We start from the raw sequence: 11,945 nt of genomic DNA on the forward strand, positions 1-11,945 counted from the left end.
TGGATATTGCCTCACGGTCACAGGCCCTGGTTCTCATGGGGGACTTCAGCTACCCCGACATCAACTGGGAGGACAACACAGCCAGGCACAAACAGTCCTGGAGGTTCCTGCAGAGCGTCGACGATAACTTTTTGATGCAGGTTGTGGAGGAGCCGACGAGGAGAGGTGGCTACTGGACCTCGTGCTATCAAATAGGGAGGGACTTGTAGGAGATGTGAAGGTGGGGGGTAGCCTCGGCTGCAGTGACCATGAGTTGGTGGAGTTCAGGATCCAACGAGGAGGAGGCAGGGCTGTAAGTAGCCTTGCGACGATGGACTTCAGGAGGGCCAACTCCAGCCTCTTCAGAGACCTCTTTGGAAGAATCCCATGGGCTAGTGCTCTAGAAGGCAGGGGGGCCCAAGAGAGCTGGTTAGTTTTCAAGTGGCACTTCCTCCACGCCCAGCAACAGTGCATCCCTGTGTGTAGGAAGGCAGGCAGAGGGGGCAGGAGACCTGCGTGGATGAGCCAGGAGCTTGTGGCAATGCTCGAGCAGAAGGCAGCGGTGTACAGAATGTGGAAAAAAGGACAGGTCCCCTGGGAGAAATACAGGAACGTAGTCAGGGAATGCAGAGATGTGACAAGGAAACGTAAGGCGCGGTTGGAACGCAATCTGGTAAGAGACGTTAAAAATAACAAGAAAAACTTCTTCAAATATATGAACAGCAAAAGGAAGATCAGGGAAAACGTGGGTCCGCTGGTGAACGGGATGGGCCCCCTGGTTAGGAATAACACAGAAAAAGCAGAGTTGCTGAATGCCTTCTTTGCTTCGGTGTTTACCAAGGGCAGCCCTTTAGAACCCCAGGCCTCAGGGACAAGAGAAGAAGCCTGGAGACAGGAGGACTAGCCTTGGGTAGAGGAAGATTGGGTCAGAGAGCACCTAAGGAACCTCGAGGAAGGAAGCTCAGAGGGTGGTGATCAGCACTGCAGAGTCCAGTTGGAGGCCTGTAGGTAGTGGTGTCCCCCAGGGGTCAGTCCTTGGTCCAGTCCTGTTCAATTTATTCATCAATGACCTGGATGAAGGCACAGAGTGCTCCCTCAGCAGGTTTGCTGATGATACCAAACTGGGAGGAGTAGCCGATACCCCAGAGGGCTGCGCTGCCATCCAGAGGGACCTGGACAGACTGGACAACTGGGCGGAGAGAAACCTCATGCAGTTCAACAAGGCCAAGTGCAGAGTCCTGCACCTGGGGAGGAATAACCCCAGACACCAGTACAGGCTGGGGACTGACCTTCTGGAGAGCAGCTCTGCGGAGAAGGACCTGGGTGTCATGGTGGACAACAAGTAGACCATGAGGCAGCAGTGTGCCCTCGTGGCCAAGAAGGCCAATGGGATCCCAGGGTGCATTAAGAAGAGCGTCTCCAGCAGATCGAGGGAGGGGATCCTGCCCCTCTGCTCAGCTCTGGTGAGGCCACATCTGGAGTATTGTGTCCAGTTCTGGGCGCCACAGGACAAGAGGGATGTGGAGCTGCTGGAGAGAGTCCAGCGCAGGGCTACGAGGATGATCAGGGGCCTGGAACATCTGCCCTATGAGGAGAGGCTGAGGGAGCTGGGCCTGTTCAGCCTGGAGAAGAGAAGGCTGAGAGGGGACCTGAGCAGTGTCTAGAAGTACCTCAAGGGAGGCCGTGAGGAGGATGGGGCCGGCCTCTTTTCACTGGTGGCCACCGACAGAACTAGAGGAAACGGCCACAAACTGAAACACCAAAAGTTCCACAGGAACTTAAGGAAAAATTTCTTAGCAGTGAGGGTGCCAGAGCCCTGGAACAGGCTGCCCAGAGAGGTTGTGGAGTCTCCTTCTCTGGAGATCTTCAAACCCGCTTGGACGCAGTCCTGTGCCACGTGCTCTAGGTGACCCTGCGTGTTCCGGGGGTTGGACTAGATGAGCTCGAGAGGTCCCTGCCAACCTTCAGCATTCTATGATTCTATAACATTCTCAACTCATGCATGGAAGAGTCGGGTGGTGGCTCTTCAGTTCCTTGGATTATTTTGCCAGGGTTGAAAATCCACTCTAATCCTTTCTATTATTTATTTATTTATTTATTTATTTATTCCCTGTCTCTTCAGTTTCTTTGACATTCCAGCTGGTGTCCACGGTAACAGTCCCCCAGCAGCCTCCGAGGGCAGCCCAGAGGGGCGGCAGGGGCTGCCGTTGGTGGTGGGAGCTGTGCAGGTGGCTGCGGCCTGGTGGCAGCCCCACGCTCAGCAGCCCGTCCTGGCTGCAGGTGCCACGGCTGGTGCAGCGCGTGAAGAAACGTCCGCATGGCCACGGCCACGTCTGCACGGCCATGGACACGTCTGTGTGGCCGGGCACGGAGCTTGCTGCTGCCGAGCAGCCTGTGCCCGGGCAAGAAGGTCTCCATCCTGCTGTAGCCACCCCACCGGTGTGCGCCCCGAGGGGACACCCGCTGCGGGGTCACAGGTGGCCCTCAGTGACAGCGGGGCCCTCTGTGACTGCGCTGCTGTGACATCCCGGCCCGGCGGGCTCGGCCCGCAGTGTTCGGGACGACGGCAGCGGGAGAGGACGGGAGCGAAGGTGCTGGCCGAAAAGCCCCCTGAGCACCCAGGAATTCCCCGTTGCCCCCGGGCAGCTCCGCGGAGTTTGGCCACGCGGCCGGGATGGCGGAGCGACTCCCCGGCCACCGCTCGGTGGCTGCTGAGGAGCAGGAGGAGGATGGGGCGGTTGCAGGGAGCGTGTGCGACCTGGAGCCCCACTCGAGCCGCGCGCCCGAGGAGGCGCCGTCGGGTGAGTGCGGGGGCCGCGCTGGCCGCGCCGGGGCCACGAGCTCTCGCCGTGCGGCCGGCAGCAGCGTGCGCGGGGCAGAGCGCTCCGCTGCCTCCTGCAGCTCCGGGCAGCCCTGCAGCTCTGCCCGCTCCCTTCCCGCCAGCTCCCGGTGCGGATCTGCCCACGGAGGAGGCAGAGGAAGCCCTGGAGCGCGTGCGCGCCTTTCTGCAGCGTGGAGGGAAGGTGAGTGTCGCCGTCCCGCTCGGGGCTGCCCGGCCTCTCCTGCCGGCTCCCTCGGGGCGCTCCGACGGCCCCACGGGGCTGCTGGCGCTGGGGCCGCTCCCTCGCAGGCGCCCACGTGTCGCTGCAGCCCCTGCCATGCGCTGGTGCTGCCGGCCGCGCGCCGGCCCCTCTGACGCTCTCTCCTCGTCCCTCTGCTCCTGCAGCAGGAAGAGGCCGAGAAGCTGCATTTTCTGGCCTGCGTCTGCACCCTCTGCGCAGCGTCCTGCCCGCCCGGCCTGCCCGCTCTGCTGCTGCGCCAGGAGCTGTGGCAGTGCAAATCCCGGCTGGCAGAGGCGCTGGAGGTGAGGGCACGCGGGGCTCCGGGGCTGCTCGGGAGGGCCCCGGCCCCGCTCCGCAGCAGGACGGGCTGCTGTGAGCGCGGGGACGTGTGGGGGGCTGGCTGGAGGGCACAGCCGCTTGTGGGGCCCTGGCAGCTCCCTGCGACCCTTCCCGCTTGTGCTGTCCAGGTGCTGCTGCAGGAGGAGCCCAGGAACCACCTGGGCACGGCCGTGCGGCAGCAGGTCATGCTCTGCATCAGTGCCATGAGGTAGCTGCCCCAGGCCTGGCTGGGCCACGGCCTCCCCAGCAGATACCCCAGAGGGCCCCAGTCCTGCAGGGAGCCTTCCCTCGACCTGGGGGAGTCTCCCATTGGCATCTGGGGGCACCAAGAGGGTTGGAGCCGGGAGAGCAGAGAGGGCCCTGGAGCTCTCCCGTGGGTGCGGGCCTTTCCCCAGGGCTGAGGCAGGAGGTGGGGACATCACTGGGCCCCCCTGCCCGCTGTGTCCCCTGTCCCTGGACAGCGTGCTGGCGAGAAGAGGTGACTCCCATGGGGCTCCCTCCCCGCCTGGCCTGCCCATCGCTCACGGGCCTCCCGAGCCCCGGGTGCATCCCCCTGCCCAGGACAGAAGGGTGTTGCTGGCTGCTGCCAGCCCAGGCACTGGAAGCCCCTCTCTGCTCGCAGCAAAGCCGGGCTGCTGCTGGAGCGCGAGCTGGAGGGCCTGCTGGACGCCTGCTTCTCCAGCGTCTTCTCCCTGCCTCCACGGGAGCACCTGGATGCTGCTCTCTACTCCCAGGTGGGTGCTGGCTGCTCCAGGGAGGCTCAGGGCAGGCTCCCCGCTTGCCTCTCCCTCGCCCCTGCCCTGTCCCCCTTGCCCTGGACAGGGCCATGGGCAGTGTCCCCAGGGCCGTGGGCAGTGTCCCCAGGCTGCGCCCTGTGCAGCAGCAGCAGCAGCAGCAGCTCCCCTGCCCTGGGGGCTCTCCTGCCCTCAGCACTGCTCTACACGTCCCCCTGGCACGGGAGGAATTCCGAGCCCTCTCTGACAGCCGGGGGCAATGGGGAAGAAGCGCCTCAGCCCTCTGTCCCCCTTGCAGATGCTGGAGGCCATGGACAGCATGCTGCAGGCCTTGATGCTCGGCAGCCCTTCCTCCAGCGTGCTGGACATGAAGACCATCCTGCAGGTCTGGTATTGCCAGGAGCAGAGCCGCCAGCTCCAGGCCCTGTGCTGGGATGGGGGGAGTTGTCCAGCAGCGGCTGCAGAGAGCCCAGTGCGGAGAGGGGACAAGCTCCCTCACGGGAACGGGGATCCCCACAGTTCTCCTGTGTGAGCCCAGTGTCCCTTGGTACAGACAACACCCCCTCCTCCTCAACCCGCTCCTGCCCTCATTACAACCCCCATGGGCTCCTGCTGTCACATCAGGCCCGTCTGGGAGATCTGCCCCACAGGCACAAGGGACTCTGGACGCAAGATCCCCTCTCCGGGCTCTGCCGGGGCTCCAAGGCACAAACCTGGCCAGGCATTTTGCGGGACACAGGGCAGAGCAGCAGCTTTTCTCCTTGCAGCTCCTCCTGCCCTACGCTGAGTGCCAGCAGGCAGCTGTGCACGAGAGGGCTGTGGGACGCCTGGCGAAGCTGGGGGATCTCCTGACCAGCTCTTCCTTGGTGTCGGTAAGGAGCCCGTGGTGCAGGCCAGCTGCAGCCACTGCCTGTCCCTTGTCACATGCGGCCGTGTCCTGGAGCTCCAGGCTGCCTCCAAGGGAAGCCACCAAGGCTCCGGCTCAGCCGGGATCCAAGCCTGCAAGGAGCGTGGGCCAGGGCTTTGATCCCGAGCGCTGCCCTCCGGCCTCGTGGCAGCACTGCCTCCCTTTCCCAGGTCCGGGAATGCTTCCAAGTGGGCGGTGCCAGCTGTGGCAGCTTCTTGGAGAGGAGCGTGCCGGTCCTGGGGCAGCTGGTGGGACATCTCACCCTGTGCGGCGCCTGCCAGGACGAGGGCAGCAGTGACGAGGCTGCAGATGCCCTGTGGCACCTCTACGAGTTCCTCGTGCAGGGAGCGAGTAAGAATTTCTGTGTGGTTGCAATTCCCCTCGCCCACCCCTTGCAATAGGCCCAGCGCCTCCCTGGGCGTCCTGCTGCGCTCTCTGTCCTGCTGGGGCCTTTTCCCCTGCCAGGGGAGGTTTGTCCCTGATGCTTCCGTGGGCCGTGTCCATCTGTGCAGCCTTCATGCCGAGTGCCCTGTGTTTCCCCTCCCGCGCAGGCCGGGAGCCGTCGCAGGAGAGCGCCTGGCAGCAGGAGCTCCGAGAGGACTGGGAAACCGCAGGCACCTTGAGGCTTTCCCGGTCCAGGGACACCAGGGCAATGAGCAGGGTAAGGAGGCCTCCCTGGCTGGGACCTCCAGCTGTGGGGTCAGCTGCAACGTGGACGCGGAGAGGGGCGGCTGCAGGTGGGGCTGAGGAGAGGGCTGGCACTTTCCTTAGGCCAGGACTAGCCCGGGGCTTCCTTCCTGCATCCCGCAAGCTCTGCTTCCCTGCAGGAGCAGCGGGTGGGACCTTAACCCCAGGCACCAGCCCCATCCCAGCGCCGTCACCGCAGCCAGCAGAGCCCCGGCTCCTGGCTCGGAGGGACTCGCTGTGCCAGCGCTGCCCCGTGTCGCTCTCAGGGCCACGCGCTGCTCAGCCAGGCCATGCAGTCGGGATCCTGGCTGTGACACCTCTCGGGGCTGCCTTCTGCTCTGCCCTAGATGTTTGGGAAGCACCTGTGGCCGGACGAGAAGGCAGAGGCCGTCCTTGTAGCCATCCGGGGCATGAGAGCCTGCAGCAGCTACGACCCGCAGGCGGCTGCTCACATGCTGGACGAGCTCGTCACGGACGACGCGGGCCTTTTGGAGCATGTGAGTAGCCTGCGGGTGGCACGGCCGGGGTTCAGCCCCTTTGGGGGCTTGTTTTTCCCCTGAGTGCTCGTGTACCAGGCACCCAACTGCCTCTGTGGCCAGCCCAGAGCGGTGGCAAGGGCAGACCTTCTCCTTGGGAGCTGAGCAAAGGGCTGCAGTGCGGCAGAGCCTCACACTCTGCCATGTGGGCTGCAGGTGCCCAGGCTGGTGCAGACAATGTGGGAAACCATCCTGGCCGTGCGGGATGCGTCTGCACGGCGCAGCCTGGACAGGGCTCTTCTCCAGCTGAGCAGCGCGTGCCCGGACAAGGTGGTCGCCAGCCTGCTGAGCTGCTGCCCCTCGTGTGACAGGTCTGTGCTGGCCGGGGCAAGGGCAGGGACAGGGCTGCGGCCTCGCAGGCCACGGGGCTGCAGCCGCGGCAGCCGCTGACCAAGCGCTCTGGGCCCGCAGCGCCGCCGGGGCCATGTGGAAGGTGCTGCTGTCCAGGCCGGGCGCCGCGGAGCCGGTGCTGCGGGAGCTGCTCCGTGCGCTGCAGGACTGGCGGCTGCGCGAGGCAGCGGCCTCGGCCGCCTCTTCCCTGGCCGTGAGTTTGTGGGGGAAGCCCCGCTCTGCCCTCGGGCTGCCCCTGCCCTGCGGCGAGAGGCCGGGCTCCCGCTGCCCCTCTCATGCAGCCCCAGGCCGGGGCCTCCCGGGACGCACGGGCCCAGCGCGGGACGGGGGCTGCGGCTGGCAGGGCCTGGCCAGCGCCAGCTTGCTGGGCTGCTGGGCCTGCTTGGGGCCCTCTGCACACCCGCACACACGGAGCTGGCCGGAGCGGCTGCGTGTCCCCCTGCACCCCTGCATCGCCCTGCGCGTGCGGCACGCGCTCAGCCTGCGCTGGGGACAGCACTAGGGGCCAGGGCCACGTGAGGGCTCCAGGCAGCAGAAACGTCACCAGGGCCCGGTCAGGGGAGCCAGGGTGGCCTCCAGGCTACGTGTGGCCCTCCAGGGGGATGTTCCCACTGCCCAGGAAGGCTCATGGTGGCTCTGTGGCACCGAGCCCCAGGAGCTGCCGTGGCTCCGCTCTGGCCAGACAGCCCCACCAAGGCGCAGGGCGCTGCGAGGAGCCTCACCCCGAGCTCCAGCAGCACAGGAGGGACATCTCGCAGCAAGGGCTGTCTCTGGCTTTCTCTGCAGGCAACGCGTGCGCTGCACGAGATCCTCCAGCAGCCCCCCTGCCTGCACGAGCTAGGGAAGTTCTTCCCCCCGTTCCTGCTGGCGCTGCTCTTCCAGAGCGCCTTCCTGGCAGCGCTGGAGCAGGAGCAGTCGGACGCGCTGTGGGGGAGATGCCGAAGGGAGGAGGCCACGTGCAGCAGCCCCGTGAGGTGCTCCATCACGTCCCCGCCGTCCCCGCCAGGCAGGGCTGCAGGCAGCGCCGGGGCTCCGAGTGTGAGCGGGTGTTTTCTCTGCACACAGGCTTGCAGTGCAGACCATCAAAGCACTGCTGTGCCAGGCCGGCTTCGAGAACGTGGTGCTGGCCATGGCAAGGAGGGGCGGCTGGGACATGCTCCTGCGCGCCGAGACCCATCACCAGGGAGTGGGTTTGCTGGCCAGGTGAGAGCCCCCGTCTCCCCGCTCTGCTGCAGCATTTCGCCCCTGTGCACAGGGTGGCTCTCAGAGCCCACGGGGGTGCCCAGTTCTGCACACAAAGGTGGCTTTGTTCTGTGCGTGGTGGCCCAAGGGATGTGATGGGAGGCAGTGAGGGTGCAGGCTCAGGAGAGCTTTGCCTGGGCTGCTCAGGCCTCACAGAGCCTTCTTCCCTCCGCCAGAGAGATGAGGAGGAGCCCAAGAGCGCTGCGCCTTGTGCTGCTCCAACGGCTGGGAGCGCTGCTCTTGCGCCAGGAGCCCTGCACGGAGATCCCTGCCATGGCTTTCCTGGTGGAGGTGAGCCTCGTGTGGGCACTGCCCTTCTGGGCTGCTTCTAGCTCCAGATGTAGCCCCAGCCGCGGGACGGAGGGCCCCGAGCACCAGTGGGGCAGTGGGTGTTCTGCCATGAGTCCCCTCGGCCTTGGCCCCTCTGCAGCGGGCTCCTTCTTGTCCCCACGTGTACTTGGTGCCTCCGTTGTGTTGTGTCTCTGTCCAAGGGCCCCTCCAGAGCATGGGGACAGGAGGCTGGTGCAGGGAGGGCAGGAGCAGGCCAAGGCTGGGCCCTCGCTGTGCCCTGAGGCCCCAGGCAGGGAGGGGGTCCCGGGGCTCCCTGCAGTCACTGCTGCCCTTGGCCAGGCTTCCTCTGAGCCCGCTGCCCTTGCCCGGAGCTGCTGGTGGCATCCAGCGGTGTCCGACACAGGGAGCACTGCGGCCATTGCCACCTTCTCTGTGCTGTGCATTGCAGCTGCTGGCCTGCAGTGACCTTCGTGCATATGAGGATATTTTCCTGGGAATCTCTGCGATGTCCCTGGAGAGTCACTGCAGGGTTATGCGCAAGCTGGGACTCAGGAGCCTCCTCGTGCTGTGCAGGAGACAGGAGATGGTGAGCAGGGCATCACTGGGGGAAGCTGTGTGAGCTGGGTGCCAGGGAACAGGCTGGCTTGGACTTTGCTGGGCCTGGGGGGCTGAGGGGGCTGCAGATCTTGGCCCAGCACCCAGCAAGCCATCTCCTAACGGCTGGGAGACAGAGGGAAGCTGCTGTCTAATAAGGTGCCAGGGTAGCCTTTTATTTCTGTTTTTTTAAATTGAACTCGTATTTCCCACATCCAGGTCGGAAGAATGCGTGTCCTGATGCCTCAGCTCATGAGATACTTGCAGGACGAGGACAGGGACATGAGCGGCCAGGCCCTCCTGGTGCTCAGCCATGTGGTCCCTGTCCTGGAGAGACCAGTGCTCATGGACATGGCTCCGCAGCTGGCTGAGAAGCTCCTGCCCCTCTTTGAGGATGTAAGGCGGGGGGCAGAGCCGTGGGGCCGGCCGGTGTGCGCGGGAGGCTGCCAGGAGCCCTTCTGCCCGGGCTCTTGGGATACTGCCCTGCGCTGCCCACGCTGTCCTGGCTGCAGGGCTGCATTGCACCAGTGCAGCCTGTGCAGGAAGCTGCCACGTGCGGTGCCAGGGCTGAGCACTTCTCTCTTCCTTGCCACCAGGAGTGCGAGCACACACGAAGGATCTCCATGCAGCTCTTCAGCAGGCTCGTGGAGACAGCAGCAGGCAGGGCAAAGGAGCAGATGAAGCAGCACATGCACACGAGCACACTGCCACTGCTCTTCCACCTGCAGGATGAGAGCCCCAGCGTGGTGGAGGTACGGCTGAGCAATGGGGCACGCTGGGGAGCCCAGTAGCCACGTTGGGAATAGCCGTGGGAGGTGGTCCTGGCCGAGTCCTGCCTGGATGTCTCTGGGGCTGCAGCCCTTCAGCCTCCCGCTGGCCTGGGCTGCAGCTCAGCAGCTCTCGGCAGTCTCTGCCGTGCTGCCTGTTCAGGACAGGGTGGCTCAGGTGCTGCTTGCTCCATGTTTCTGCCCTCCACCGAGGGGGCCAAGGACCCCAAAGCAGATTCAGTGCCCTGCTGCTGCCCCTTGCCATGAAGGGCCAGCAAATGCTCTAAGCCTTGTCAAGAGGAGGGCGGTGGGGGGCACAGGCTCTTGTCCCATGGGCTGCGGTGGCATCTCCCCGTTTCTTCCATGTGCAGGCTGCTCAGGAAGCCCTCCTTGGTGCCGCCAAGCTCCTCAGGTGGAAGGAGCTGAGGCGCTTGGCTCAGAGCCAGCAGACTTGGCTCATCAGCAAGTGCCTGGTAAGGACAGTCCCCAGGCCGCAGCCCAGCGCGGAGCAGCTCTTTCCTCCCCCGTGCCCAGTGTGTGGGGCTGGCGGCTCCGGGTGCAGGATCAGCCCTCGCGGGCTCTCCTGCAGGCTCCTCTGCCTGTGCTGAGCCCTGGGTGCTGCAGCTGCCCCTGGCCCCGCGGGCCCTTGCAGCAGGAGGGCCCCTCCGCGCGCGGGGCAGCAGGGCCCTCCGCTGCCTCCAACGCCGGCTCAGGCTGCCCGGCCTCTGCGGGGTCCTGAGTGTGGTGGCAGGGGGAGGCGGCTGCTCCTGGGGAAGGACGGCGAGAGGACGGTGTGCGCTGAGCCCTGTGCTCTCCCCAGCTGGCCGGGAGCAGGGGCAGGAGGAGGGCGGACCAATACCTGCGCCAGAGCCTGTCCTACCTGGAGAGCAGCCAGGAGTCCCTGCGCGAGGCGGCCGTGCGGTTCCTGGGTGAGCCCCGAGCTCCATCGCTGTCCTGGGACAGCTCGGCCTCAGCCCCGGCGGCTGCGCTGGCAGCAAAAGCAGCCCCGTGGCTGCTGCAGCCCCCGAGCCTGAGGCAGCGCCGGGCGCCTGGAGGCTCCAGCCGCCCTCAGGCATCTCCGCCCGCAGCGGTGGGGCTGGCGGGAGCCCCTCGAGCAGGAGCCCTGCGGGTGACACGGGGGAAAGGGACTGGGGGGAGCCCGGCCCGAGGGGACGGGGGTGCCCTGCGGGTGACACTGGGGAAAGGGACTGGGGTGAGCCCGGCCTGAGGGGACGGGGGTGCCCTGCGGGTGACACTGCGGAAAGGGACTGGGGTGAGCCCAGCCCGAGGGGACGGGGGTGCCCTGCGGGTGACACTGGGAAAGGGACTGGGGTGAGCCCGGCCCGAGGGGACGGGGGTGCCTGGCCAGGCGGGCAGCACTGGGGGAACAGCTTTGAGGAGCAGCATTTATGGGGCGCTGTGTGTGGGCCTAGGGCATGCTGGGCAGCGCGGCGGGGAGCAGAGTAAGGAGACGGTGGAGGCCATCTGTGAGAGTGAGTGAGGGCAAGCGGGGGGTCACACGGGGCTGGGGGGACCAAGAGAGACCCTGGCCAAGGAGCTCCCATCCCCACGTAGGTGAGGAGGGCTCTGCTGCCCGAGAGGAGCAGAGCAGGGTGCTGTGGGGAGAGCAGAGAGACATTCCAGGCACCTTGGGCACATTCCTGGGCAGCAGCTGCCGGCTAATCCAGCAGAGCCCCTGGCTCCATCCTGGCTGTGGCCAGAGCTGGCTGGGACGGGTGGTGTTAGGAGGAGAGGCCTGGGGCCTGGGGGATATGGGGGCTTCCTCTGAGCTCGTGCTTCCCCCTCAGCCCTGAAAGGCCTGCAGGAGGACAGCAGCCCATCCATCTCTGCCCTGGCCACCCAAACCGTGCTCATCCTGAGAGCTGCAGGGAAGGGGGCTGCATCCACGGGCACCCAGGAAGGCCTGTGCGACCGCCTGAGGAGAGCGTGGCAGAGGCGGCGCTGCCCTCTGCGCGGTGCCAGTCTGTGCTGCTGGCGCTCGGCCGCGTCCTGACGCCAGGCTGCTCTGCGCACCGGCCTCGCCAAAGAAACGTTCCTGTCTCTTCACCGTGTGCCCTGTCTGTTCTTTGGCGAACCAAGGAGTAGAAAACGCGGGTTGTGAAGGGATTGGGGTCCCCCTCTTAGAGGAGTCCCCTTCTTAGAGAAGGGGGAAGGGAAATATCACACAGACACGGTGAACAGTACCACACAGCCAATGTCAGGGCTTCCAGCGGGAGTATGGTAGTGGGCAGGTGAGGATAGGAAATGATCACAGAGGGTCCTCTTTCACCCCTCCTGGGAAACCTGCAGGCTCGGTTACTTCCCTGGAATGCCTGTACACCAATGCCCGAAGCATGGGGAATAAGCAGGATGAACTGGAGATCTGTGTGCGGTCCCAGCGCCATGATCTCATTGGAATCACAGAGACGTGGTGGGATAGCTCACACGACCGGAGC

General features: G+C 65.4%; 1 pseudogene; it reads left to right on the forward strand.

The window, feature by feature from the left end:
- The first annotated feature begins 2,653 nt into the window (after window positions 1-2,653).
- LOC148594067 (maestro heat-like repeat-containing protein family member 7) lies at window positions 2,654-11,369 on the forward strand (annotated as a pseudogene).
- Window positions 11,370-11,945: the final 576 nt, after the last annotated feature.

Source organism: Tinamus guttatus, unplaced genomic scaffold (assembly GCF_059628265.1).
Source record: "Tinamus guttatus ecotype Peru unplaced genomic scaffold, ASM5962826v1 Tinamus_guttatus_pri_ptg000301l, whole genome shotgun sequence".
NCBI classification, from domain to species: domain Eukaryota; kingdom Metazoa; phylum Chordata; class Aves; order Tinamiformes; family Tinamidae; genus Tinamus; species Tinamus guttatus.